This window comes from Serinus canaria, chromosome 26, assembly GCF_022539315.1.
Source record: "Serinus canaria isolate serCan28SL12 chromosome 26, serCan2020, whole genome shotgun sequence".
Taxonomy (NCBI): Eukaryota; Metazoa; Chordata; class Aves; order Passeriformes; family Fringillidae; genus Serinus; species Serinus canaria.
This window is the reverse complement of record NC_066339.1, coordinates 4,719,899-4,744,989: the sequence shown is the minus strand read 5'-3', so window position 1 is coordinate 4,744,989 and position 25,091 is coordinate 4,719,899. Positions and strand designations below refer to the sequence as shown.

At 54.2% G+C, this 25,091-nt stretch overlaps 1 long non-coding RNA gene across 1 annotated transcript; it reads left to right on the top strand.

Annotated features, from left to right (window-relative positions):
* LOC127060802 (uncharacterized) lies at positions 1-25,091 on the top strand. The gene is made up of 3 exons (XR_007780131.1): positions 1-53; positions 22,272-22,385; positions 24,975-25,091. It is a non-coding gene; the product is annotated as an uncharacterized LOC127060802 (long non-coding RNA).

Genomic DNA, 25,091 nt, shown 5'->3' with positions numbered 1-25,091 from the left:
GTCAGAAGGAAATGTCTGGGCTGTGAGCAGCTGAAGGTCATGTCACTGCGGTGGTAAGTCTTCCTCGTGCTGGGTGCTGGGAATGAGAGCAAATCCTCTGTGCCAGGAGGTCTTGATCCATGTGGGAAAAACAGGGAGGAAAAGGGAGAATGTGTGGCAGGAGCCGTGGGATGTGAGAGTCTGCTTCCATCTGTGTCTGCTTTGGAGAAAGTTTTGTCCTAGGAAATGTCAGCTCTGGCTCTCTGGCAGGATGTGTTTGACCAGGACAGCTCTGTCCCCCTCGTGGGTGGCATTTCCCTGGCACTGTCCCACTGTGCTTCCACAGTGTGAGATTCTGTCACAAGCATGGGCACCTGGAGCTTCCCTCTGCCACGGGAGCAGAGAAGTTGTTTAAGCCTCGTCTGAAATTAAGGCTTGACAAAGAATCAGCTTTGCCTCATTGTCACAAAAAAGGTTGAAAAGGACCTCCAAGATCATTGAGCAAACCTTGAGTTTATAGGAGACTGTGCTCCCTCTCTGTGTGACAGCAGGACCTGCTGTGTCTGTCCCACAGGCCAGATTTCTGGCCAATATTCCTCCCTCTGCTCATGGAGCAGATGAATGAAATGCTGCCATCCAGGGGGTAGAGCCCAGGGAAGCATCAAAACCCTGGCAAGGACTTCCCTTCCCTCCTCAGTCACAGGGGACAATCAAAGCTCGGGCTGCAGTCTGACACTGAACCCCTGCAGAGGGTACAAAACAGCCTCAGTGACATTTTTGCCTTGCTTTGAAGCTTTCCAGCAGGGACTGAGCAGCTGGTGGGACTCCTGGGATCTCACACAGAGCTCATCCCCCTGAGCTCCTGCCTCTGGGAAACCTGGCAGGGACCAAACATCACCAGCAACCTGCAAATCCTGCTTGGGATGAAAATCCAGCTTTTTGCCTTTGCTGTAGCTGGAAAATGAAACTTTGGGAAGGTCTGGAGAACTGGAGGGGTGGCTGGGAGGCAGGTGGGAGAGGAGGCTCCCACTGGGATTTAATGACACCTTGGTGTTTCTGCATCAGTACAACAACCAAAAGGTTCTTGTGGCTTCCCTGTCCAGCCCAGAGCTTCAGCCTGAGCCCTCAAAGCATCACCCATGATGTTACAGAGCTGTGATAAAGAAGAAATATCCCCACACCTCTATGCACCCCCTCTCCTCTCCTCTTCTTTCTGGCTGTCCCTTGTTCCCAAGAGAGATTTTGCAGGCAAAGCCCTTCCTCTGCTGGGGCTGTGAATTCTTCCCTGGCTGAGCAGGGTGGGATTCTGGATCAAACAGTGCTCCTTCAGCACCAGGTGTGCCTGCTGAAGGTGAGATCTGGGAAGGGTGGATGTGGGCAGTGAGTAATTGGAGGCCAAGAGGCAAAAAAGTGTCTGACAGAACAGGATTGATTTGAAGCTTTTCACTGGAACACTTGCAAAAAAAAAAAAATCAATGCTTATTCCCTGGACTTGGGAGTGTGTTTACTGTATTCAGCAGCCAGCATTAAAAGTGAATTCCAGCAATTGCAATTACAGCTTTCTCCTTCTTTGCCATCCCCACTCTCCCCCCAATCCCTTTCCCCCCCTCTCTGCTTGGCTTTCGTCGTGTTTTGGAGCCTAAGGCAAAGCTAATGCAGTCAAACTGAGAGTGGTTTTAGAAATTGCAAAGCCCACCTTCCCCTTCCCTCCCTTTCCCTGGGGATTTGCTTTTCCCGAGCGCTGTCAGAGCCGATCCAGCTCCCAGGGCTGGAGGAGCCCGGCTTGGGGACAGGGGACAGCTCCTCCCTGTGCCGCCGGTGCTCCCTGAGGGACACTGCCACCCCGGGGGCTGGGACACGGAGTGCTGGGGCTGGGGGAGCCCTGCGGGGCGCCAGAGCCGGGCTTGGGGACGGGGACAGGGATGGGGACAGGGAGGGAATGGGAACAGGGATGGAGATGGGGATGAGATGGGGATGGAATGGGGACAGGAATAGGGACAGGGATGGGGACAAGGAGGGGGAATGGGGACGGGGATGGGGATCAGGATGGAGATGGGGACAAGGAGGGGAATGGGGAAAGGGATGGGGATGAGGTGGAATGAGGACAGGGATGGGGACGGGGACAGTAACTGGGACAAGGAAGGGAATGGGAACAGAGATGGGGAGGGGAATGGGGATGGGGATGGGGATGGGAATGGGGATGGGGATGAGGATGAGGATGAGGATGAGGATGAGGATGAGGATGAGGATGAGGATGAGGATGAGGATGAGGATGAGGATGAGGATGAGGATGAGGATGAGGATGAGGATGAGGATGGAAGAGCCTGTGCGAGGAGCACTCACCCAGCTGGTACCGCGCCTCTCCGGGCTCCCCCCGCCAGGGCACATCACCCAGGCCGGGTGCCCGGCGCTCCCCCACAGCCCTTCTGACTGGTCCCAGTAGAGGGCACTGATGTCTGTGCTCTGAGCACGTTCATTAACCTTTAATTAACGCGCAGAGTCCCGCACTGGTGCCAGCTCTGAGCGCGGAGGGGGCGAAGGGGGTGGGGAAAGCATCGAGTGCGGGGTCGCTGCCGGAGCCCCCAGAACGACAACCTGGGGCATTGTCCCAGGCCAGGAAAATGGACCTGGTTGGGTCTTGGTTTCTGTTTTGGCCCAGTTTGGGCACGGAGCCATGGCAGCTCTGGGGTGGGAGGCTCCTGGTGGGGCCGGGCTGTGAAGTCAAAGAGCTCATCTTGAGCTGGGGGGGCAAAGAGCCCTGGCTGGAGCTTGCAAAGTGACTGCGTTTGATCTGGAAGTCACTGGTGGGGAAAATAAAATATGGGAAATCAAAAAATCATTGTTCCTGCTCTGCTTTTCTGACTGTAATTTTTTTGGGTAAAGCGATTATTCTTTTTTTTTTTCTTTTCTTTTTTTTTTTTTAATGTGAGTCTGTGTGGAATAAAACAAGGGACTGCTGCCTGTGTGCTGCCTGGGCTTTCCATCTCTGCATTGATCCAATCTGCCTTTCAGAAGTGCTTCCAAAAGTGCATGAACCTGCTGCTTCTGGGTGTAACAGAGGCTTCTGATTTTTGTTGTTGCTATTGTTGCAGTTTTGGTCTTTGTTTTTTTGGGTTTTTATTAATGTTCCTGCCTGTTTAATCCAAAGGCTGGAGCTGCTCCCCACCGAGCCCATGGATTGCACAGGGGTGCAGCCAAGACCCTGCTCAGCCCTTCAGGCAAACCTGCCAGGAGAGGTGGGAAATCCTGTGGGCAGGGAAGAATCTCTGGCCAAAGAAGGGGAAGGAGCTGGGCAAGGCCAGGCTGCTGCTGTGGAAATGTGCTCTGAAAGTGAGGAGTGATCTGCAGCTCCCCAACAATTTCCAGGCAGGACTTTGGGGGCAGCCTTGGATGGGCAGCACTGGGATCCTCCAGCCCCTTCCTTGCCTTGCTCTGAGTGCTTTCCATGCACTTAACTCCAAACCCAGAGCTTGAAGGAAATGTTTTTCCTCTGGATTTTGAGGGACGTGCAGCCAGGCACTGGGAAATGGACCCGGAGTGGCAGAGAGCACACAGAGCCGATCCCTGGAGTCTGAGCACACAGGAACTGATGTTTGCTGGCTCTGGAATGGATCAGGGAGGGATTTAGGGACTCGGAGATCCCCCTGCAGGTCCCGCAGCTTCTTTGCTGACACCGCCTTTCTCTGCAGGTCGTGCTACTCCACCTCTGCTTCCCGAGATAAATCCCTTCCTGCTGTAATTACAGCAGCTCGTTTGCCTGTGATTAAGCAGTTTGGTGGAAGGTGTTGGAAAGGTGGGAGCTGAGCTCTGCCAGGTTGTGCTTTAATTAGGATAAAAGGGTTTCTCCCTCCCACAGCTCCCCTGGCCCTGCCGTGGGTCTGATGGAGACAAGTTACTGTTGGCTTGACCCGTTGTTGCTGACTTCAATGAGTTCATTCAGTTCAGTGCAAGCTGTGGGGTGTAAATATGCTGTGATTATTGGTGTTTGCACTGGCAGGATCACCCCGTGCCTGCTGGGCAGCAGCTCCCTGCTGGTCACCTCTCCAGGGATGGAGGAAGGGCACAAACCAGAGGAAAGGATGGCCTGGGGCTTTGGGGCACTGGTTTGACTGAAGGTTCAACTCTTCCCATCAGCTGCTTGGACAAATTGCCTGGTTCTGTATGGAATCCTGAAGCCAAGAGGGAAGTTGAGGTTGTGGGGTAAACGGTGAGAGGAATTGTGGATTTGTCTTAACAAACAGGCTGCTGGTAGATAAAACCAGCACTGGGAGATAAAAGAAACAATGGGGAAGAAAAACCCCTACATTCCATAAGAATTAAAAATGAAAAGGGAGAGTTGTGCATTAGAGGGGAATCTCTGGGATCAGGCGTTCTGGGAAGTCTGAACCTCTCAAGTTCCTCAGAAATTGGGAAAGAGAGAAGGGAAATGTGGGAAATTGGGATAAAAAGGAGGCTGAGTCCTCCAAAAATGTGAGAGAGGAATGCCTCATGGAGAGAGGAAAAAATGTGCCTCAAAAAATGTGAGAGAGGAATTCCCCAGAGGAATGCCCCATGGCCTCTCCCTTGATTGGAATAAAGTCAAAGGACTCCTCTGCCTCCTTTTTGGACATAGACCTCTGGTGTTTGTGGGTTCATTTTCCTAACAGTGGGAGCCGGTGTCCTGCTGGGGTCCAGGAGCACAGCCGGATTTTCTGAGTGCCAGCGGTGGGGACTGCCCTGCCTGCCCCTGGGGATGGCCGGGAGGTGATGGGCAGAGCTGGGGATCAACGACCAGCCCCAGTCTGGCAAAACTGGAGCGTGGACAGAACTCTGCGGACGGAACAAACTCAGCTCCTTGTGCTGGAGACCTCCCCGGGAAGGGGGAGAGAGGAGAAAACACCGATCCGCGGTGTCAACAAATTAACGGGAGCTTGTGCGGCTGCGGAGCTCGTTCCCTTTAATGTCCCCGCTGCCCGCGGGGGCCCGGCGACGTTAATTGCTTGCGAAGGCTCTCTGAAGGGCCCTGCTGGGAGGAGGATGCGTTCGCGTGAGCTGAGAGCAGAGCTTGAGAAAAACGGTGATCGAGACCTCGCCTGATTCATCCCCATGGATCGATGGGAGCCCCGAGCCGGGCGGGGACAGGGACAGGGGACAGGGACAGGGACAGGGGGCAGGGACAGGGACAGGGACAGGGACAGGGACAGGGAAAGGGACAGGGGCAGGGACAGGGACAGGGACAGGGACAGGGACAGGGACTGGGAGAGGGAAAGGGACAGGGGCAGGGACAGGGGACAGGGGCAGGGACAGGGACAGGGACAGGGAAAGGGACAGGGACAGGGAAAGGGACAGGGGCAGGGACAGGGACAGGGACAGGGACAGGGACAGGGACAGGGACAGGGACAGGGAGAGGGAAAGGGACAGGGGCCAGGGACAGGGGACAGGGACAAGGAGAGGGGACAAGGGACAAGGGACAGGAACAGGGACAGGGGGCAGGGACAGGGGACAGGGACAAGGAGAGGGGACAAGGGACAGGGGACAAGGGACAAGGGCTCGACGCTGTCCCTTTGGTTGTCTTGGTCCTGAAACAAAAGCCTTTATTTTGATTATTAATTCGGCTATATCATCAAGTGCCGATAACAGCAGGGACCCGCCAGGTGGCTGCAGGATCAGCCCCGGGCTCTCAGCTCCCAGCAGGAGGGCAGGGCTGGAGCAGCCAGACTTGCAAATGCACCAGGGCTTAAAGCAAACCTGGCTTGGCACTGCCAGGGCAAGAATGCCCATGGCAGCTCTGGCAAAACCACCCAAAGCTGGGCTGCTCCTGAGCTCCAATTAGTCAGCAGCAGAGCCTCTTTCATCCCCTGACGTGCTTTCAGCAGTTTGTGGTTAACTTTCAATTCATCTGAAGGCAGGAGTGTGTTCTCTGTATCCTGGCGAGCCCTCGGACTCAGGCTGGGCTGACGTGTGCTGCTGCCTCCCTGGGATTGGGAATTCTGTCAGCTCCAGGCTGCCTGCACAGGGCAGACCTGCAGCAACACTCTGAGCTCTGCCCGAGGCTGCTGGCTCTGGGGATGGGGAGGAAACCACCCAAGGGAACGTCCCTGCTCTTTATTCTCCTTTTTATTTGTGTTACCAAATTCCACTGAGGGAGGGGACTCCCTCAGACTGGAGCTGTCCGTGCTCGGGAGGCTGTGAGCTCTCAGCAGGTGTGAAAGATGCTCCAGTCTGGAGGGACAAGGAGGGACAGGATGAGGGCAAAGCTGAGGGACAGCAGATCGGTGACAAAGCCAGGATGTGACCCTGAGCTGTGTCTCTGCCTCCAGCTGCCTGTTCTGGCCCAGCTGCCAGAGTCCTGCTCAGCCTTGGAGCTGAGCTTAAGCTGACCTGCTCTTCCTCCTCCTCCTGGAGGGGGAATGATGGGGAATGAGCCCATTTCCCTGGCCTCATTCAGTCTTACCCAGAAGAAGTTCATGAGCAGTGCTGTGGTGGCACGGCTGGGTTGGGGGTGGCTGAGTCACTGGTGCCACCCTCCTGCATCCCTCTCAGCCTCTCCCTTCCCTGACCTGCTCCTGGCAGGGCCCTGGGCACTGCCTGGGACCCCGGGGTGAGGCCAGAGTGTCCCCTGAGGAATCTTTGCATTCCCCAGCAGCCCCAGGGGGGAAAGGATTGAATGGGATGGGATCCATGGGATGGGATCCCCCATGGCAGCCCTTCCCCGTGCCCGGAGCCAGCCCCACTCATGCCAGCACAGGAGTGGCAGTGCCAGGGCATGGGAGAGGATCCCATCTGTGCTGGCATCCCGGCCTCAGGCTGGCTCTGTCCCTCCTGCCCGTTCCAGGGGATGCTAGAACGACACTTTAAATAACTTTGTCTTTGGCACCTGTCCCTTTTGCTGCCTCTGAAGCGGAGAGAATGGGTGGTTGTTTGTGAAAACAAAGAGAGCCCGGAATGGGCAATCACCAGAGGAACAAGGGGCCGGTGAAACGCCCATAAATCTCCAATCTGTGTTTAAATGGAGCAGGGTTTGGCTTTTCATGCCCCTCTTTGTTCCTTCAGTGAGGATTACATCCTAACAGATGGGCAGCTCGGACTGCACCATCACTCACCAGGCCCGGAGGAAGGGCACGGTTTTGTTCAATACCTCGAAGCTGAAGCCCGGTAATTTCTCTCTTTCCCTCCTTTCCTCTCTCCCTTCGGTGGGTGTAGGGGGAAATGTCCCGCAGGAAAAAGCCCTCGGCGAGGCTGGACCTGGAAATGTCCACCAGGAAAAGCCCCAGGTGAAGGAAAAGCCCCAGCTGCAGCAGGAGGGTCCCTTCTCACCCGGAGCGTTGGTGGAAGAGATTCAGAGCATCTGCAAATCTCATCCTCCGGCCTCTTAAGCACGAATCACTTGCAGGAGGCTTGGAGCAGCTTTGGCAAGGGATGATTTGATTCCTGGCTTTCCTTTCTTCCTCCCTGACTGTTTTATTCTCCCCAAAGCATTCATGTGGAGATTCCCTCTGGCCAAGGCTGCATGGATGGCCCTGGGACTGCGTCCTGCTGCTCTTGGTGCTTCTGAAGGCAGTAAAGTCGGGTCCTTGAAGTGCTGTCAGTAATCATTTTTATAGTGGTCAGATTGCTCATTAGCACATTTGTTTTCAGATGTTTAAGCTGGAAAGAAATCCATAGTCCTTGCATTTTTAACTTGATAACCACTCAATAGAACAAATAGAGTTGGAAATTAGAGCAGGGCTGGACTGGAACTGAGCCCTGAGTACTCACCAAAGGGTTTGGAGGTGAGATCCCCCCGCAGCTTGGGGAATCACACCCATTCCAGCCTGCAGAGAACTCCTAACAGCTCTGGGTTACTGTGGTGATTAACCTGGAGGTGTGTCAGGATTTGGAGGTTGCCCCAAACCAGGTTTGTTGAAAGCTTCTGCTCCGAGCTCGTGAGGAAACCGAGGGCTGGATCAAAACTTTCATTTTTAGATCACATCCCAAAAGAATCAGTTTAAGAGCTCCTTAATGATGTTCCCAGAGCTGGGAGGGACCCAGCTGGGAAAAATCCGAGGATGCCACCAGGAAGGGCTTTTCCAAACAGGTCCTGGAGTGCTGTGTGGGATTGTCCCGAGAGTGTTCTGGCCCAGAGCTGGGCACAGCTGAGCACCCCCTTCAGCGCTGGCAACAAACCAGGAAAGGGCTGCAGGACCGTGCTGGGATCATTTGAATTTTGTAAAGCATTTCGGGATTCAGTCGGAGGCAAGGTGCTGTGCAGATGCGAGCTCGTTAGAAGATCATTATCATTATTTACCTGCTGTGTCTGTCTGTCTCTAAATAGCATTAACTGGCAGCCTATTTATCCACCTTCCCCTCTCACCCTCAAACACCAGCTCGCCCAGTTGGCCAGCCCCTTGCTCCTCATCCCTCCCCAGTTCCCACTGCTCGCCCTGGGCTGTGTGTTATGGGAGGCTGAGGGAAAAATCAGCTTTTTTATTGAAGCTTTGAAATGCAGGGAGCGTGCCCAGGCAGAGCGTGTCCCCCTGGCAGCCTCGGTGCCGCTGTGTCACAGCGCTGTCGTGGTGCTCAGAGGAGATAATTAGGATGAGGAAGCTAAAAATTTCTCCTTGCACTTTTTTTACAGCCTCTAACCCTATTAGTCAGGTCATTTGGAGTCCGGGGAGGGTTGTTTCTTGCCAGAATAGATTGCGAATGAATTGAGTTCCATTACACTGTTAATTAAAAGGAATAGGAGGAGAAACCAAAAAAGAAAATAAGAAGGAAAGGAGGAGGAGAAGTGATAGAGTCAGGTGAAACTTTAGAAGGAAAATAAAAACCTCCTGGGGATTTTCCACTGGTGCTCCCCCAGATGTTGTCTTGGTGCTTCATCCAGAGCGGTTTTTGCTCTTTTTTTGCCCCTGCCACACCCCAGGGGACCCTGAGGGGTTTGTACCTCAGAGTGGCACCCAGAGCTCGGGCAGGAGGTGCTCCCAGGGAGCCTCTCCCGCATCCCCGCTCACCTGGGCAGGGCAGCTGGACCTCCCTGAGTGCCCTCAGTGCCCAAAGCGCCCGTTCTGCACCAGGGTCCCGGTGTCCATGATGTGCCAGACGCGGCTGAGGTGTCTGAGGAGCTGGGAGGGCTCTTATCAGCTGCTTGCACTGTCTCAGAACCCTTCTGCCGGGGGCCTTTTGTCCCCTAATAAACTGATAAACCCCTGTAATCCGCCGGTGGCTGATGGCAGGGCAGCCCCGTGCTGCTGTGCCAGCGCAGATAAGGCAGCTCCGTGCCAGCAGGGATCTGCCAGCAGCTGGGGAAGGGCGGGATGGGCTGAGCCAGCTGTCCCTGGCCTCGGAATGAGACTCGGTGACACTGAGGATGGGCTTGTCCAGCCTCTCCCTTCACCTGTGTGCGGGTTTTGCGGTGCTCAGGCAGGCAGGCTCCTGTCCTGGCTGTGTCCCGTGGAGCACAGGCACAGCTCGCCCTCCTAAAGCCACTTCCCAGCCCACGGTGATCCCAGGGCCACACAAGGCACCAGGGAGCCTTTGGAGTCTGTCAATTTGCCAAGCAATGAGCAGGGAGGAGGGAAAAGAGGTTTAATTCCGTGTTTTTACCACCTTGTCAGCGCTCTCTTCGGGGGGTGGCTGATCACTGACCTGGCTTAGCCACAGTCCTTGTTTAGCAGAGTCTGGGCTTGTTCTCCTGGTTCCTTACAGTGGAAAACAACTCATTAGCATGAGCAACGAGCAGCCCTGGAGACTCTCCCCCTGCTTTTTCTTTTGCACAGCACGAGGATGGAGTCTCTTTCTCCCGGCGCTGAGCAGCGGGGCAGACTCACCTCCGTGTCCTCCTCCTCCTCTGCCCCCGTGTTCCAGGGTTAACACCAGCTTCTCCCTCCCTTTGTTGTGGGGTGTGGAGCTGGGGGCAGCAAATCAAGAGCAGGATCAAGTTTCCCCCTGGCTTCTCTCCTGAGTTGTGTGCATTTATGGATGTGTTTGTGGTGCCCAGCGAGGGGCTCAGCCCACAGCCCGCTGGGTGGGGATGGGAAATGGGAAATGAAGCACCAGGACAGCGCCTGGCGAGGGCCTGATCAATCAGGGTGTAATAGAAAAATGGCTCTGGCTCCTGAAGGGAAGGCAAGCAAAGGATTTGATTAAAAAGTAAGGCAGTGACTGGTTGGAGGGGACGTGGTGGAGGCGGATGAATCACCAGAGAGCTGAAGGGGGAGGTTTGGGTCTGGGAGAGAAGTGAGGGACTCTGTCACCCCCTGGGCTGGCCTCTCTCATCACTGTCTGTCCTGGCTCTCGCTGCCCTTTTCCTGATGGGAATCTTGGGTTCCTGAAGGCAGAGCTGTGATGGGGGATTGCTCAGGGAGTGGGACTGCCCTGCAGCAGAACGATCCTGCCCAGGATGGACTCTGGGAGCAGGACATGGGAAACATCACACCCAAGGCCTGAATCCACTTGAAGAAGAGACAAATTGTCCCCAGATGGCAAATCCTGGTGTCTGAGTTGGTTGTGTGTCCCTGCTCTTGCTGTGAGACCCTGAACGGTGCCAGGCTCCTGTCTAGAGCTGGGTGCAGGTGCTGGTGCTGGCCCTGCTGGCATTTGGTGTGGGCAAACAGGCACTAAATAATCGGCAGCTCATCGATCCAAGGTCACCCATGCCAAGGTGTGATCGATAGGAACAGACAGCTGAGTGGTTCTGTAATGAAGTGCCTTCACCTTAGTGCATTCGGGAGAGAGTGAGGGTATGGGAGATTAAATCCTCCTGCCATCGACAGCTCATCAAGCAAAAGATAGATTAGGGAAGAAAAATTATGCTTGCCGAGCCCTGAGGGGAGGAATCGAGCTGCTGGGAACTGTTTGTGCTCTTTGGGGAGCAGCTCTGCTGCCTCCCAGCACCCCTCTCCCAGCAGGACTGGTGGAAACTTCCCGAGCATCCTTCCAGGGCTTGGAAGGGATTTGGGAATCAGAGAGGGATTTGCCATGGCTGCTGCTGCAGCCCAGCGTGAGGCTGGTGAGGAGCTGGCTGTGCCATGCTAAAAGCCACTGATGTCCTTCCAGCCTGGCAGGCTGTGACAGCAGGAGAGGCCCCGTGCTGTGCCCACCCGTGCCTGGGCTGGCCTGGAGCCTCAGGGGAGAGAGAGAAGTGCCGGTTTGCCAGCAGCTTCCAGCATGCCACAAGCAGAGGGAGGGTTTGGCTGTCCCTGGAGGGTCTGCTGTGATCAGACTGGTGGTGTCTGAAGCAGAGAAATGAAAGGAGCAGGGTTAGATCCTACATTTCCAGCCCTCACCTGCTCCCTCCCTTCCCCGGCCGGCAGCAGGAAGGCGAGGAGGCGAAGAACGCTCCAAGCCCGCGGTGACAGCAGGCCCTGACATCTCCCCCACCTGTTTTCCCAGACAAACTTTCAGCTGTGATGCACACACGCCTTTATTGAGCTCTATTTCCTGCAGTCTCACTCCAGCCCGGGATTGGCAGCGGCCGCGGGGCCCCTGGGGTTTTATTGCCCTGCCAAGCCCCTACATCACGGTGACAAGGACATAATTACATATTGGACCGGGGAGGATGAAGCGTCCGGCACCTCCTAAAGGTGTCAACATGATTTGAGAGGTTTGGGCTCGGCTGGGCTGGGCAGGCAGTGGATTGTGGACTCCAATCACACGGGCATCCGGGGATCAATAGCCTCACACCTCCAGGCACCGGCTGCAGGGTGAGGGACGGGGGCGCCGCGTGTCGGGGACATCGATTAAGGTGATGAATGGCTCAGGTTTGGGGTTAGTCACTCTCTCTTCTGGCTGGGAAGAGGAAATCTTGTGGGCAGACCAAGCCTTGGCAGCTCCGTGCCACGGCAGCAGCTGGCAGCAGCTTTCCTGCAGCAGGACAGGACTCCTGGCCCCTTTGCTCTCTTTCTCACCCCCTGACTCTCAGGTGGGCAAAGAGCCAAACTTGTCACTCATGCCACTCCATTCCCTGTGTCCTTCTCTGTCCCCACATCCCCTCTGTCCTGCATGTCCACAGGACCTGGGTCTCCCTTCCACACCACCACGTGCTGGAGGATGCTCAGCTCAGCCCCTCTCTGTCCCTGCTCGTTTCATGTGACAAATGGATTTCCCAGTGCTCCAGCCCCAGGACTCTCCTGGAATGTCCCACACTGGCTGAGCTGGTGCCCCAGAACGTGGCACCTGTCTGGGGCTCCCCTGCCAGCCCCCATTAGCTGGTGCCACTTCAGAGGAAAACACCTGCAAACAAATTGGATGTTTCTAAGTGCAAATTGGTTTTTCAACTGCTCGAGATTTAAAGTGGCACTACTGAAAAATAACATTATTTTAGGGCTGGTGTCCTTGGAATACAGATATTATTTTCTCTGGGGTCATCCTGGAGGAATGTGCCATGTGGGGAAGGTGAGGGAGATGGGAAGAGGCACTTCCCTTGTGGAGAGCAGGAAGTTTTTACCTGGCACTGTGCAAGGCAGGTGGGTCCTGGGAGGCTGGTTGGACTGGGATGTCTTGGATTGCATCTGGAACAGCCACTGGGTTAGGATTAGAGTTAGGATCAGGGTTAGGATCAGGGTTAGGATCAGGGTTAAGGATTAGGGTTAGGATCAGGGTTAAAGATTAGGGTTAGGATTAGGGTTACGATCAGGGTTAAGGATTAGGGTTAGGATCAGGGTTAGGATCAGGGTTAAGGATTAGGGTTAGGATCGGGGTTAGGATCAGGGTTAGGATCAGGGTTAGGATCAGGGTTAAGGATTAGGGTTAGGATCAGGGTTAAGGATTAGGGTTAGGATCGGGGTTAGGATCAGGGTTAGGATCAGGGTTAAGGATCAGTTTTAGGATCAGGGTTAGGATCAGGGTTAAGGATTAGGGTTAGGATCAGGGTTAGGATTAGGGTTAGGATCAGGGTTAGGATCAGGGTTAAAGATTAGGGTTAGGATCAGGGTTAGGATTAGGGTTAGGATCAGGGTTAGGATCAGGGTTAGGTCTCACACCTGCATTGCTGTCCTGAACTGCTTCCAGCCCGATGCTCACATGGCAGGGAAGGGAGGACACACAGCACCTGCAAAAGCAGAGCTGAGAGGTGCCTGTGCAGGTCCCTCCTGTCCAGGGGGAGGACATGACCCCGGCTCTGTGGCTGGGCTCAGACCTTGAAGCTGATGGATCCAAGCTGAAGGCTCCTGGCAGGCTCAGAGCCGTGCTCAGCACCCTCCAGAGCTGCCCTCCCCTCTCTGCAGGCGGCTTTTCCACTCCATCACCTCTCTGGGCGGGAGCAGAGCCACGCTGTGAGTGCCAGGGTTGATCTTTTCTGACATTTAGCACCACTCCTGGCAGTGGCTGTGTCTGTTTAATTCACCTGTTGCTCTGCCCCCTGTCCATCACTGTCAGTGGTGGAGCAGATCTGACGTGGGGGGGTGGAAGGGAGGAGTGTGGGGGTCTGGGTGAGCCCCCGTCCGTTTTTTTGGAGTGGGGACATCCATGTGGAATTGGTGCTGTTGGTCCCCTGTCCCAGTGTGCCTCGGCCTGCTGGGTTCTCCAGCAGAGCTGGTGTATTTTATTGATTATTGGTATTGATTTGCTGTCCCAGCTCCCCATCCCCCACCCAGCAACCCCCCACCCTGTCTTTTGGGGAGCTGATGAGGTTCAAGCTGTGGAGCTTTGCAGGGTTTTGTGGCTGTTCCCATCCCACCAGCCCCTGGAACAACCCAAAATCTCAGCAGCAGAGCAAATGAAGACAAAGCAGCCCGAGGTGTCACTTGTTGCCCTTTGCAAGAAGAAATTACATGAATACACCTGCAAGCCTGGGTGCAATAACAAAGCTGGAATTCCACAGATTTGGGTGCAGCAGGGGCTGAGCTGGCTGCTCCTGCCACGAGCCAGGGCTGTGATTGATCTTCCAGCACGGAGAGGGAAATGCAGCAGCTCTGTGTGAGTGGCTTTTGCAGGGATGGTTTGCACAGCCCCGCTGCAGCTCTGGGCAGGGCTGTGCCACAGAGGGGACACTCAGCCCTGTGCTCCCACCCCAAACCCCCCTCCTGGGCTGTTTGCAGCTCAGTGGCTGAGAACTGAGCCATTCCCTGGGATCCAGCCCCAGGGATCTGCTCTGGCAGCAGGTGGGAGCAGAGCTGGAGCAGCTGGTGGCACCAGCCCCAGGCCCAGTGTGGGGTTTTGGGGCAGGAGCAGGTGTTCTGTGCACTTGCAGATGTTCTGAGCAAATCTCTAATGCTCACAGCTGGGCTTTGAACCTCCAGGGCTGTTCTCAGTCTGTTGGCACCTTGGATGTGAGCCTGGCACCTTGGATGTGAGGCTGGCTCGGGGATGAGCTAGAGGGTTCCTGCTGGGGTTTGGGGCCTCAGGTTTTGATCCTCTGTGAGTGATGGGTTCTCCTTCACCCCCCAGTCCCCACAGACAATTTCACCCCTCTTTCCAAACAAACCTCAGACCCTCATCCCTTCTCTGAGGCTTTCCAGCCTTTCTGGGCAGTGGCACAGGGCATGGGATGCTCCCATCCCTCCACCCAGCCTGTGCAGGAAGGGCCTGGCTCTCACCTGGCCTGCAGGTAGCTGAGACTCACCCTCCAGCAGGGCTGATTTATGGAGTCTCAGCATGGAGAGGCTCCAGAAAGGGAGGAGAGGGTCTGCAGGGGTCTCCAGCCTGGCCAGGGGGAGGCTGTGAGCTGCAGAGGGCACAGGGGCGGCCGGAGCAAGTGCTCCCAGCTGATTCCCTAAACCCTGGAACAGGAGGATTTATAAGGGAACTGCTGCCAGAGCAGGAGCCAGCGGGGTGAATGGAGCTGCTCTAATGGATATTAAGTGATTTGCAGGCCTGCTGCTTGCAAACACAGCTGTAAATAGCAAAGGGGAGGGGGAGCAGATGAAGGAGGCTCAGACTCTTTAGAGGCAGCGTGTGAAAAATGGGGAGAGCTTCCTGGGCAGGGCTGGAGCAGCCTGAGAAACAAAAGCTGCAGCATCTATTTTCATATCTTTTATGTCTTCCTTGCACTTCATCTTGTTTAGCTCCACAATTAAATTTTAAGACGCATAAGAGTGTTCGCTTACACACTTGGATTCTTCGCAGATTGAATTATTTAATAGAGTGTGGAGCTGCTCCATGATCTCGGAGCTGTGGCACCGAGAGCAGCCAAGCAGAAAATTAATAAACACTGGCTGCTGCTGCTGCTGCCTGCAGCCCCCTCCCCACCCTGCCCAGCCTTTCCACCAGGATTTCCTCCTTCCCTTCCCCTCTGCTTCCTCTGCTGTGGCCCTTTCTCCTCCTGGCATTTCAGCCCCTTTGGGATTGAGAGGAATGGGGGATTTGTCTGTACAAACGAGCCGTGGGGCTGCTGGTAGGTAAAACCAGCACTGGGAGAGAAAAGAAACAGTGGGGAGGATTCCACTGTTGGTGAATGGAAAAAGATATTTGCTTTCACAAATAAAGTTCAGGTTTGTTGATAAATGAAATTAGACACTGAGAGATGAAAGAAACAATGAGGGGAAAAAAAACCCTAAATTCCATAAGAATTAAAAATGAAAAGGGAGGGTTGTCTATTAGAGGGGAGTCTCTGGGATCAGGCGTTTTGGGAAGTCTGTGCCTCTCAAGTTCCTCAGAAATGGGGAAAGAGAGAAGGGAAATGCGGCTGGAAATTGGGATAAAAAGGAGGCTGTGTCCTCTGAAAATGTGAGAGATCCCAGAGGAATGCCCCATGGCCTCTCCATTTATTGGAGCAAAGTAAAAAGGACTCCTCTGTCTCCTTTTTGGACATAGACCTCTGGTGTTTGTGGATTGATTCTCCTAACAGGAGCAGGGATGTGCACTCCTGGCTGCTGGGATCCCACCCCTGTGGGAGCTCCATGCCCACCAGGGTCTGGGAAGCTCCTGTGCCTTCCTGCCATGGAATAAATCCCATTTCAAATGCGCCAGCTTTGCCTCTCCCCTTCTCCCTTGTTCCCCCGCCAACAAAGTTGTCCTTCTCTCCCTTTCCTTTCTTTCCTGGTAACCTTTCCAGGCAACAAATTGCAGGGGGCAATTATGCCTTGTGCTAAAGAGAACATGAAGGCAGCCACAATTTCAGGGGAGGACGTTGCTCGGCGAGCGGCGGCACAAAAGCGGGCTGTGAAATCCATCAAATTGCCGCTTGGCTGGAGCACACATTTACAATGCACCCGGAGCCCCAGCAAATTATCTGAAATCAGTTTGTTATTTCTCCTCCTTTTATTTTCCCCCTTTTTACAAGGAACCAAATAAAAAGGTTTGAAAATTGCTGTTGAAGAAAGGGTCTGGCCTCTCTTTCCTCGGAGACTCCGGCGGTTTTCCTCCATCGATTCCGGGCTGGAATGTGCTGGGGATTGTGGCCACTGCTGGAATCACTGAATCCTCTGCTGGTTTGGGTTGGAAAGGACCTTAAAGCCCATCCTGCCATGGGCAGGGACATCCCCCAGGGCATTCCAAGCCCCATCCAGCTTTGCCTTCTCCCCACAGAGCCCCCCCTCACGCTGTGCTGGTGACAGCTGTTGGACGTTGTGGTGGCATTTTGTGGGGCCACCCCCCGTGGGTGGCAGTAACAGAGGCACCAGCAGGTCCCCATACCCTGGACCTGTGATCCCAACCCCTCTCCTCAGGGAGAGAGCTGCTGGAGAGCATCCTTCCCTTCCCAAAAGCCACAGGGGGAAGCTTCCTGCTGGACCGAACCGAGATTCTTTCTTCTCTCTTCCAGCCTATTTTTCTTTCTCCGAGTGACGCCTTCCCCACTCCTCCCCGAGGCTTTTTGGCAAGGCTGAGGGCAGGGGGTCAGGCAGTGCTGCTTTCCTGGCCCCCACTGCTGGGTGGAAAAAGCTCTTGTGGAATTGAAATTCTGGAGGGAGGAAGGGACACAGCAGAGAAGCAGCTAAAACACCTCTCTAATTGCTAATCGATAACCTAAAGAAACGCTGCCCTGGCTGAAACCTGCTCCGGGGAAAAAGAACAGAAATCCCCATGATTTGTTTCGTGAGTCGAATGAGGGGTTTATTTGTCTGCTTTCTGCTTTGCTGCTCCTCCTCTCCGTTCTTTGGAGCCCCCACACTGCAGGTTGGGGGTTTATGAAGTCGTCACCTGCCCCTCTCTTCCCAACCTCGCAGAGGAACTTTGGGCTCTGCAGCCAGCCTGGCGCTAATCCCCTGTAATTGAATCATCCCCTGGATATTATTTGGCGGCTCCGAAACAGTTCTGTTCTCCAGTCATATTTTTATTGGCTTTGGTGGGGCTGCAGAGCAGCGTTTTTCCAGCTGTAATTTCATTTCCTCGCTTTCCACGCCGGCTGCGGTGCTGCTCTTTATTGATGTCTTGTAGGGATTTTGGGGCTGTCCTAAAAAAAAAATTCCCCGGGGGTGTGAGGAGAGGTGAATTCCCACTCTCCAGGGAGGGCTGTGGTCTCTCCAAGGAGGAGCAATTAAGGGACAAGACCAGGAGGATCCACCCGCGGGGACAGCTCTGATCTCCCACGCAGAGCTCAGCAGGGTTATCCCATTCCCGGGGGCTGGATGGGGTTTCCTCCATCCTTTGGGAATGGGGAGATTTATGGGACACTCCTATTCCTGTAGGATCTCTGCAAACTGTCCCAAAGTTCAGCTCCATTCCAAGGGGAGGTAATCTGGATTATCCAGGGGTTGCTCCTGAGGAAGAAGAAATCCTGGATCAGAGGAGAGTGGGAGGGAGCCGGGGTCGGGCTGAGCTGCCGGGGCTGCGGGAGGGATTTGTTGAATCCTGAAATTGCCTGAATTCCTTTCCATTATTGGCGGCGCTTCTCTACAGAACTAAATAAAGTAAAATAAATCAGGGAAGCAGAAGGCAATCCTGGAGCAGTTAGAGGGGATCAGTGGCGGATTGAATAATTCATTCAGGAGAGAAAAGGAGCTATTTGCCTTGTCACTCTTATCTCGATTGTATTTACAGACAGGAACTCCTGACAAGGAAATTACCTGTAAATTCTTCTTTTTAGTTCTTTTTTCCTTTCTTCAATCTAGAAAATAACAGTCAGGAAGATTTTCTGCAGGGTTTTGTTTTGTTTTGGTTTTTTTTTCTGAGGTGATTTAATGGATCTGGAATTTTGTGACCTCCCCAGGAGCCCATGGAAAGCTGCTGCTGGGATGGAAACAGAGCTAATAATGGCAGCTGGAAGTCAGGAAGGAAAGGAGGGGAAAACTGTTCCTTGGTGCTCCCAAAGAGAGATGGAGCCTGGAGGTTGGAGCTGGGGATGGAGCAGGAGGGTCTCAGAGTGGGACCTGAGCTGGTTGGAAGTCGCTGCTCAGAGTTCCCATCTGGTGGAAGTGGAGATTTTGGGATCGTGGGGCTGGCAGGGAGGATTCTGCAGGACAATCAAGGAATGGGGAAAGGTCCCAGGGTTCTCCAGCTCCTGCAGAGCCAGCAGGGCCGTTTGATTTCCAAAGACACCATCTGGAGTGAAAGATGACTCCAAAAATATCAGTCCTGCAGAGTTCCTTCCAGAGACAAGAGACCCACCGGCTTAAAAATGAATTTACAGCTCCTGTACCTCATGTTTAGTTCCCCTCCCTGAGAGATGGGCCACTTTGGGGACCAAATTCCACTTTTCCACCCTAAAGAGTGGCCCTGGAGGGAGCTCACAGAAACCCAGGGGGACACAAAGCTTTTCCAGCCAGGATTTCTCCTCCGCTGCTCCCTGGGAGATTCCCCTCCTGTGTTCTGCATGGATCCTTCACAGGCTCCATAACTCATCTCTGAGAACACATAAAAGCAGCAAGCAAATAACTTCCTTCCCCTTCCTTTGTGAGTTTTGCTTTTAAACAATACGTTTCCAGGGATAAATGTTGGCAGCACTTGAAATAAGTTGTGTTAATTAATGAACGAAGCACTTAATTTCGGTTTAATGGGATAATCCTTTGCTGCATGTTACATAAATAGTAATTGAATATTAAGAATGTATTGAACTACTGGATTTCACTACTGGGAGAGATGGAGTTTATGGCATCCCTGTTATTGCTCAGCTCCAGCCTGGTCTCAGCGTGGGAAATGTGGATTCAAAGGCTCTGGAAGTCAATGCAGAAACAGCTCCGAGGTGTGTGTGGAGCTCAGGGTGAGAAATTCAGGCTTTTGTTCTTCCCCAAGCCGTGGCCTGACCCCAAACAGGGCTGAGCAGGAGAGGCTTCCTGCAATTGATCCTGCATCCTCCTGAACACTCCGAGGATAAAAGGAACCCCTGAGGGGGGAGCACCAGGTCTGGGCTTTGCTTTGCCAGCTCTGCTGGCTCCGGGGGGCACCAGGATGGGTCCCTGGCATCTCTTCACAGCTCAGGCTGGGGAAAAGCTGTCCCAGGGCTCCCTCTGGATCTGTGTGATCCCCTCCCAACCCCCTCCTCCTGAGGAATGCTGTCCTGTTCCCTTCCTTGCTCCTGGGGGGAATCTGCTGCCTTCCTCTTACCCTGGGATTTATTAATTTATTGCCTCTCAATGACATCACTGCCAAGTGTGAGTGCTAAACCCCTCCAATTGCAGCTCATCCCTGTCTGGGGGGTAATTAGTGTGCTCCAAACACCGAGTGGTTCCTCACCAGGGGAAATTCAGCCTTCAAGGATATTTCCCCTGCAGTTCCTACCGCATAATTCAGCCCTGATTACACAAAAGTTTTGCTCTGTCTGGCCCTAAAACTTTCCCCCCTTTCCACATCTCAGTGCTGAGCAGTGAAAGTGCTGCAGGCCCAGCCCAGGGCTGCTCACACTGGGTCCCTAAATCCTGCCCTGCTGAGCAGCAGACCCCGAGATGCTCCCACTGCTCCTCCCTGCATCTCTGCCAGCTCCACCAAACCCAAAATGAATTTCTCCGAGCTGAGCCCAAGCCTGGCACTGAGAGCCGAGTCGATCTCAGAGTTTCTCTGGCTCTTAAATGTTGTTATCCCTGTTTTTGATGGTTTTTATCCTAGATAAACTGCTTCAGAGCTCTCCCCTCCGTGTCCCTGCGGCCTGGCCGGGTGACTGACAGCAGGAGGGAGGTGATTTAGCGATTGTTTCCCACCAGGTGCAGGGAAGTGGGGACGATGGGGACATATTTCACTGGTGACTCAGCTGCTGCCACCTGGGAGTGGCTGTGGCAGGTGGGGAGAGCTGCACCATTCATCACTCCCAGCAAATCCACTTTGGAGCAGCTCTGCTCCACCTGGGCACGCTGGCTCGGGTGGCACAGGGGGGGTTTGGGTGCCAGGAGAGGGGGAATGAGCTGGGGGAGCCTCTGCCCAGCCTGGTTCCTGTGGAGGCAGCAGCTCTGTGGCTGCACAGCCCAGTTCTCTCCCTGTGCTAATTAAATGGGACAGGAACACGGAGCTGGCTCTGCTGGATGAGAAATCAGCTGGAAGGTGGCTCCTTTCCCCAGCCCTGCTGCTCCAGCAGCCGGGCTGGAGGGAAGGTGGGAGGAGGACAACACCCCTGGATGAAATGTAATGAAAATAAATCCATCAGCTCTGCAAGCAGCAGACGGGACCCGAGCAGGGAACAGCGAGTCCGGCTCATTCCTCAGGAGCTGCAGCTCCGGGGCTGGCTCAGAGCCTGCTCTGTGGCTTGGTGGCTTTTTGGGAGGGGCAGGAATGATGCCCTGGAGGCAGGAGAGACAGCTTGGGAGACAATGATGGATGAAGTGATGCTTCAGGAGGCTGGCACAATGCCTGACTGATGGTGAGGCAGTTATGCTGGATGCTGAACTCCAAATGGTGATTAAATGGTGCTGGAGTGGAAGGACCGGGCTGGAGGATGGAGGCTGTGACCTCCTGGGCAGCTCCTGCATGATTTGCTCGGCAAAACTTCCTCCAGAGCTGCTCAGGGGTGCGGGGGCTTCATGGGGTCCTTAGGGTTTGTCACACACTGATTTTTAGATGCCCTCAGCAAATGGGTGTTTCTCTAAAGTGCTGAACATGAGGCAGTTGTGGTCTCTCCCATGCTTTGTTCAGCACCCAGCACAGGATCCTGTCCGTGGTGGGACACCAGCACCTGCCTCCTCTCCCCACCCCATTCCTGCAAATCCTGGGAAGTGGAGGAGGTGAGAGCCAGAAGGTGATTGCCCCCAGCCCAGGCTGAGGGGTCTGTCCCTGCCCTGATGGAGGCCAAGGAGAGGTTTGTGTGGGTCCTGCCAGGCTCTCCCTGGCCATCCTGGCCTCTCCCTGGCTGTGCCAGGCTCTCCCTGGCTGTTCCAATCTCTCCCTGGCCATCCTGGCCTCTCCCTATTGATGCCAGGCTCTCCTTGGCCATGCTGGGATCTCCCCGACCATCCTGGGCTCTCCCTGACCATGCCAGTCTGTCCCTGGCCATGCTGGGTTTTTCCTGGCCATGCTGGGCTCTCCCTGTCCATCCTGGCCTCTCCCTGACCATCCTGGGCTCTCCCTGACCATCCTGGGCTCTCCCTGTCCATCCTGGGCTCTCCCTGGCTGTTCTGGGCTCTCCCTGACCATCCTGGGCTGTCCCTGGCCATCCTGGCCTCTCCCTGTCCATCCTGGCCTCTCCCTGACCATCCTGGGCTCTCCCTGACCATCCTGGGCTCTCCCTGTCCATCCTGGGCTCTCCCTGGCTGTTCTGGGCTCTCTCTGGCCATCCTGGCCTCTCCCTGTCCATTCTGGGCTCTCCCTGACCATGCCAATCTCTCCCTGGCCATCCTGGGCTCTCCCTGGCCATCCTGGGCTCTCCCTGGCCATCCTGGGGGCTGTTTGCAGGCAGGGTTTGGTTTCAGGTCCGTCTCAGCCCTGCTGTGTCTCCCAGTGACATTTCCTGTGCTGAGGATCAGGGCAGGGATGTTTGAAAGGCGCAGCAGGGAAGGACAGGGCGGGAGATGAGGATGAAGGATGGCAAAGGGCTGGAGGAGAGGATTAGGGGAACAGTAATAGGAAGTGAAAGGAAAACAAAGTTCAAGCCAGGCCCCGTGGATGAATAAATGCCAGGATGGTTGGGTGGTCAGGAAAGCTCCAGCAGAGGCTGTGGGATCCTTCAAAAGGCAATTAAATGCTCTCCTGGGGGAACGGGCTTGCTGGAGAGGATAACCACTGGGGACTTTTCCAGTCCCTGCTAGCCTTAATCATCTTCCAGCAACTTGAGCCAGCTGGTGGCTGAAGGCAACAGCCAGGAGTTCCTGGAGGAGCTGGGGAAGCAGCAGATCCCAGGGCAGGCTGTGCAGAGTCACAGGGATGGGGGTGATGGGCAATGCTGCAAGGAGGAATCATCCCTGCTCCTCTGCCTTGGGCCCCAATGTCCCAAAAATCCCAATTCCCCACCATCCTGGGGAGGAGCAGCAAGGCAGAGCTGCCTTTATTTTATTTATTTATTTATTTTTTTAATTTTCCTTTCTCTATTCCTATAGGAACAAATTTAGCGAGGAGATCTCAGGAAATGGGAAAATAATGATTCCCTTCAGCGTGGCACTTTGGGGACAGCTGATGCCAGGAAGCTGCAGCTGAGGGACACCTCTCAAAAGGTGAAATGGGCAGGAGACAGAGGGCTGGAAATGACCCCCCTGTCCCCCCCAAATCACCCGGGCTGATGTGGTGACAGCAGAGCTGCAGGGCCACCAGCCAGCAGGGGATGGCCACGAGGACGTGGCCTGGCTGTCCCCTCCTGCTGCCTTGCCCTGGGGACACCCAGGTGCCACACGGGGCTGTGCCACCCCTGCTCCTCCCTCTGAGGGACCAGGGGGGGTTGAGTAACAGCGGGGATAATTCAGTTTGATTTCCTCCCAGCCTCTTCATTTGCTGAACATGTCACCAGCCATGTTGTAGATGGGCTGCTCTGTATCAATTTCCTGTGATGCCAGGCCATAAATAAAGAAAATAAATGCTGGGCCCGTTAATCAGTCGCTGCTCATCCAAATGAGTTCCCTCTGCATTTCCCTGCTCTATAATTACTTGTCACCTCTTGCTGCTTCGCAGCTTCTCGCTCTGTGATTCTGCTGGGTGCCTTTTCCCTGCTCCTGACAGGATCCATGGCTCTGGTGCAGGGCTGCTGTGCTTTTCCTTTTCTCTTTTTGGGTTCTGTTTGGCTTTTTGGCCGTCCCTTGACCCCGGGTGCAGAGTGTCAAACCCCAACTGGACTGTGGCAGGGCAGGAGCTGAGGGAAAGCAGCCCCTGCTGGAGCTGGGTTTTAATTTCCAGAGCAGGTGATTATTGGAATAAAATCCCAATATTGCTGGGTGGAACGTGCAAAAGGCTGTTGCTTTTAAGGGTTAATCCTCTGTTAATGTGGGTCATTTTTGGGCTTATTTTGCCCAGAAAAGGTACCTGGACTGTCCATAACTCTTTGTTTTTATTGCCTCATATTGTCCTAATCCAATTTGTCCAAATCATTATTACTCCAATTACATTATTATTTTTATAACCATTTAATTATAATTAAACTTTAAAAATTTTAAAAACAAGTGATTGGTGTTTTTCACATATTGTGATGTCTCTCCTGGGATGAATTCCCCTTTTCATGGGGGTGAATTCCCCTTTCCATGGGGTGAATTCCCCTCTCCTGGGATGAATTCCCATTTCCATGGGGATGAATTCCCCTCTCCCAGGGTGAATTCCCCTTTCCATGGGGGTGAATTCCCCTTTCCATGGGGGTGAATTCCCCTCTCCTGGGATGAATTTCCCTCTCCCAGGGTGAATTCCCCTCTCTGCAGGGATGGGCTCCAGGAAGGGTCAGTTTTCCACAGGGAAAGGTGAGGATGCTCCCACTGGGGGCTCACAATGAAAGGAATGAGGGATTTGTCTTTACAAACAACCTGTGGGTCTGCTGAGAAATAAAACTGGATAAAAGGGATGAAAGAAGCAATGGGAAGAACCATGAATTCCACGGGAATTCCATGGATGGACGAGGAAAAAGGAAAAAAAGGGGGGGATATGTATTAGAAGGGGATCTGAGGGCTTTGGGAAGTCTGTAGCTCTCAGGTGCCTCAGCCCATGGGGAAAGAGAAGGGAAATGAGGCTGAAAAGGAGGCTGTGTCCCCTAAAAATCCGAGAGACCCCACGAGAAGGGCCCCGTGGCCTCTCCCTTTGTGTGAGTGAAGTCACAGAGCTCCTCTGGCTCCTCTTTGGACACCAGCCTCTGGTGTTTGTGGATGGATTCCCCTGGCATGCTGGCACTGGCTCCTGCAGGGAATTCCTGCTTCAGTTTCCTCCAGCTCCGGCTCAGCCCTGGCTTTTTCAGGCAGTTCAGAGCCTCATCCTTGCCCTGGGTCTGTCTGGAGCCCGGGGGGTGTCAGACCCACCCAGTCCTGTCCATCTGTCCAGCAGCCAGCCAGGACAGAGCTCTCCTCTCCCCCAGAAAACCCTGCAGGGCTGGGGATGGCAGCTGCAGGATGGGGTCCCTGGTGGCATGGGCAAGGACAGAGCCCAGGCATCCATCTGGCCCTGAGCTTGACCCTGCCACAGCCCCCAGACAGCCCCAGGCCTTGGCTCCTCCAAAAACACAGCCCTTTTCTGCAAGGATGTGGGCTGGAGAATTGTTCTTTGTGCTCAGAGAGGCTGGAAATCAGCTGGGGGGGGCCAGGGGCTGAGGCTGATTGAGGCAGACAGGGCTGGGCAGGAGGCAGGCTCAGGCCAGGCCTTGCTGCCAGCCCTACGTCTCCCCACCAATTATTTATCAGCATTAAAAAAAAAATATATATATATATTTGTCAGGATAAATAAAAAATTATTTATCAGGATAAATAATTGTATCTGAGGGTCACAGTGGATGCAAATGATTTAATTAATAGTGCATGCTTTGAGAGGAATTTGCAGTTTAAAGGGCTGTGTGAAAACCCAGTATTAGCAGTACTTATTTTTATTAATTAATTGCTGTCTCTCCAAATCTCCACGGCGAATAATTTCCCCCATATTTTCAAATTTTAATTTATTCCAGTGGCTCTGGGAAGAGGAAAGGCCACTTTGCAGGGAGATTGGGGGGAAGGGGTGGGAATGGGGGTTTTTTGTTTGCTCAGCCTCCAGTGCTGCAGATTTGAGGATGGAGCTCTGTGGGAAGGGGTCTGTGCTCTTATCTGCAGTTTCTAATCTCCTCAAACAGTTTTTGTTCCCTCTTACAGCTGGTGCCTGTCCCCAGGGACGGCCTTGCTGCTCTTTTGAGCTCCTTGGAGCTGGTGCCAAAATCGGGACGTGGAGCTTGAGCTGATTCCTTCAGCACTGCAGAGAGAGATCCCAGG